This window comes from Ambystoma mexicanum, chromosome 3p (assembly GCF_040938575.1).
Source record: "Ambystoma mexicanum isolate Mex_15411 chromosome 3p, UKY_AmexF1_1, whole genome shotgun sequence".
In the NCBI taxonomy this organism is placed as follows: domain Eukaryota; kingdom Metazoa; phylum Chordata; class Amphibia; order Caudata; family Ambystomatidae; genus Ambystoma; species Ambystoma mexicanum.
Window position 1 is genome coordinate 313,157,219 of NC_090925.1, and position 3,992 is coordinate 313,161,210.

Below are 3,992 nucleotides of genomic sequence, written 5' to 3' on the forward strand. Positions count from 1 at the left end.
TAACATGCATTCTTCGGGAAAAGTACGCTTTTAGAAGCGGGTACAAGTGGACGGATTCCAGAGTAATCCAGTGTATTTACGCCTGCATCAAAATCAGATGCTCCTGGAAAAGCATTCGGTTCTCACAGGTGGAGCAGCTGGAGGTGGTGGACATGTTCGTTTTAGCCTTAGTCCCTGCTGCGCCTGTCAAAAACTACAAAATCCCACAGGGCGTTAAATGTTATATAGAAACACGAGTCCAACTTTGATGCGTTTTTTTTACACTCCATTTAGCACTATGGACCAGTGCATTTAGCACTTTGGGTTTCCTCTTCCTGGACCAACCAAAGCCGGCAGGCGAGGACCCGGCACACACAAGGCCCCTCCCTCCATCAGGCCTCCTTCCACGATGGTTAAGGCAAAAAAGAAGAGTCCCACTTTTGAGACTGCGCCCAATTTTTAAAACATAATTTATTAGTTAAATGCCCTTTAGGATGACACGTGTTTCGGTCCTTAATGGACCTTTTTCAAATCAGGGCTATGTATGTAACCAAACAACATTATATAGATGTTTTTCAAACAACATAAAACAAATATGTTCATTCACATAATTTACAAAGGACACAGTGATATAGTGAGAAAATTGGTTGGTAACAAAACATTTTTGTTGTAGTTAATGATTCAAAGAAAACAAAAAGCCGGTATAGAGCTGCCAACGCCCGGCAAAGAAGTGAGTCTGAGAGGTTAACATCTGATAAGTTGCTGGAAGTGGAGGCTAACAAACTGAAGCCATGCAGACAATTAAATGTGTAGTTGTTGGGGATGGAGCTGTTGGTAAAAGCTGTTTGCTAATTTCATACACCACAAACACATTTCCATCGGAGTATGTGCCTACAGTATTTGACAATTATGCTGTAACTGTCATGATTGGTGGTGAGCCATAGACTTTAGGATTATTTGACACTGCAGGACAGGAAGATTATGACAGATTACGACCTTTAAGCTACCCACAGACTGATGTGTTCCTAGTCTGTTTCTCAGTGGTTTCACCAACTTCCTTCGAAAACGTAAAAGAAAAGCGGGTGCCAGAAACTACTCACCACTGTCCAAAGACTCCATTTCTGCTTGTTGGCACCCAAATTGATTTAAGAGATGATCCCTCAACGTGTGAGAAACTTGCCAAGAATAAACAGAAGCCTAAGACTCCAGAAACTGCAGAGAAGCTGGCCCGGGATTTGAAGGCAGTGAAATACGTGGAGTGTTCTGCACTCACGCAGAAAGGCCTCAAGGATGTGTTTGACGAGGCGATATTGGCTGCCTTGGAGCCTCCGGAGCCGAAGAAGAAGCGCAAGTGTGTGCTGCTATGAACATTCCTCCAAAGCCCCTGTCCTTTCTACAAAGCTGGTGTTGCTGTCACATTAAAAGCAATGTTTAAAGCAAACTAAAGATTAAAATGATAAAAAAATAAAAAAAATAAAAAAAAAGAAAACAAAAAGCCAGACAAAAATGTGGTAGGGGATAAGGAAGGATGTTTGAAGGTCAAGAGATAAGTAGAACACATTTTCATTAGTTACTGCTAGATATATTGGCATATTAATAATTGCTAAATTATCAAATTGTTATTGTTTTACCTTATTTTACCTTTAATCAGTTAAAGTAAATGGTAGTCACTCTTCCAGTCACGGGTTCGATCCCTTTGAAAAAACGTAAATCGGACATAATGTCACCTCTAACTGCATTGGTGATAATACCACATATGTTATAGATAAGCGCGGGAAGGTAATTTTGTATATCGGTGCCTCTAAGGTCCTTATACGTTTTAGAGAATGCTATTCAAGTAATTCAAAATGGACTATAATGACAGAGCTGTATTGAAGTTTTTGTAATAAGTCTAAACACTGGTTCGTGCGCGCGAGTGAAGCCGCGTACGGCAAGATAGTAACAGAGCCTCGAGCGTTAGAACATAGGCTCGCGACAGGCATTTTCACAAAACGCAGCATAAGCTGCACTTGAATGGTGGTCCCACATGCCATGGAGCAAGCGTACCGCCACCGTAAGCTACACCACCCAATCAACGTGCAAATGGTATGTGACTCAAACAGGATCATCACACATTGTTGTGCCCGATTCCCCGGATCATCCCATGATTCAATGGTCCTGCGGAACTCCACGATACCACGCTACATGGAGCGACATGCAGGGCAGAGATCCTGGCTTCTCGGTGAGTCGCATGTTATGCCCATGGAAATGTGATGTGGGTAGCTGATTGAGGTATAGATTCATACTTCACCTGGCTGAGATGGGGGAGGGGAGAGAGGCATACTTCACCTGGCTGAGATGGGGGGGGAGATGCATACTTCACCTGGCTGAGATAGGGGGGAAGAGAAGCATACTTCACCGGGCTGAGATGAGGGGAGAGGAGAGATGCATACTTCACCTGGCTGAGATGGGGGGGAGATGCATACTTCACCTGGCTGAGATGGGGGGGAGAGATGCATACTTCACCTGGCTGCGAGTGTCAGAGGGAATGTAGCATGCTCATACCCCAAAGCAGCCCAGACTGTACCTGACGCCTGACCACCTAATGCAAGATGTAAGCAGCCCTACCATGTAAATGAAGTAGTGTCACAACCATTCCACAGCCATCTGCATGTACACTGTACCAAATCAGACCAAATCCCCCTCCCAAATCCCCCTCAACACAATGCAGCTACAAGCAATGACTATAATGACACAGCACCAAACACCATCAACTGAAAGGACAGTCCCCCATTACTGCGTACAAAGGAGTCACATGAGGGTCAAATACATCAATACACCACTACACTGACACAGAGGCCCAACTGAATTGCATGACACCATTTGTTGTGTGTAGTGGGATCATCATGAGGCTGACATCAACGGTGCCAGGATGAAAGCACAAAAATTACTGGACATCTGCCAGATCACAGAAACAACCACTGTGGACTGACACAGTGCATGAGCACTCACAAGGAACTGGACCCCCCTGCGGCCACTAGTTGCTGGCATGCATACTAGTCCATAAGAGGAATACACACATAGCAGTCACATCGTGTGTCTCCATTCATGCATGGAAATGGGGTTGAATTGAAGAAATAAATGCATGCCATGGTGTCACTTAATGAGGTCCCATATGATGTGATGACTTAAACATACATTGTTGCCCACATGCAGGTGATGCAGGCTATCCCTTGAAGAGGTGGCTCCTTACCCCAGTCCGAAACCCACAGAACAGGCACGAGGAGGACTATAATCGTGCCCAAACACGAATCCGTGTGGTGATTGAGCAGACATTTGGCCTCTTGAAGGCACGGTTTCGCTGCCTCAGCAGGTCTGGTGGGGCACTCCTGTACCGCAATGAGAAGGTGGCAAAGATCGTCATGGCATGTGTCATGCTACACAATATGTGCATCAGACGGAATGTGCTCCTGCCCCCTGACGCTGAACTGCAACCACCTGACGAAGAGGATGAGGAGGGTGGGGATGGGGCAGCACCTCAGGGAGGCAGCGATGCACAGGAGGGACGTGACATGCGTCAGACTCTGATCAAGCAATGTTTCTAGCACACATGGACGGGGGTGTTACATGGAGATGGCACTCGGGACACTGGGTGTGTCAGGGACATGGACACTGTAGACTGTTAACCAATACCAATCTCCCTTCCCCCTCAACTCCCCCACACACCCTCTCCCCCTCCCCCCACAACTCCCCCACACACCCTCTCCCCCCGCCCCCCTCAACTCCCCAACACACCCTCTCCCCCCTCTTCCTTCCCCCCTCAACTCCCCAACACATGGTGTGCAGTACTGTGCAGCAGTGGACCACATGGCACCAGTATGCAAGGCTGTGCCTACTGGCATCCCTCTCTTCCAGCACCAGGTGCCCCCCTGTCTGATCGGTGCGGGTTCCTGCCCGACCTGCGCACGGGGCTGATCCTGGTGGAACTAGCAGCTGAAGATGTACTAGGTTGCTCGAATAACTGTGGTGGACGC

General features: G+C 47.2%; 1 pseudogene; it reads left to right on the top strand.

Moving 5' to 3' along the window:
* The first annotated feature begins 683 nt into the window (after positions 1 to 683).
* LOC138580366 (cell division control protein 42 homolog pseudogene) lies at positions 684 to 1,453 on the top strand (annotated as a pseudogene).
* The last annotated feature ends 2,539 nt before the right edge of the window (positions 1,454 to 3,992 follow it).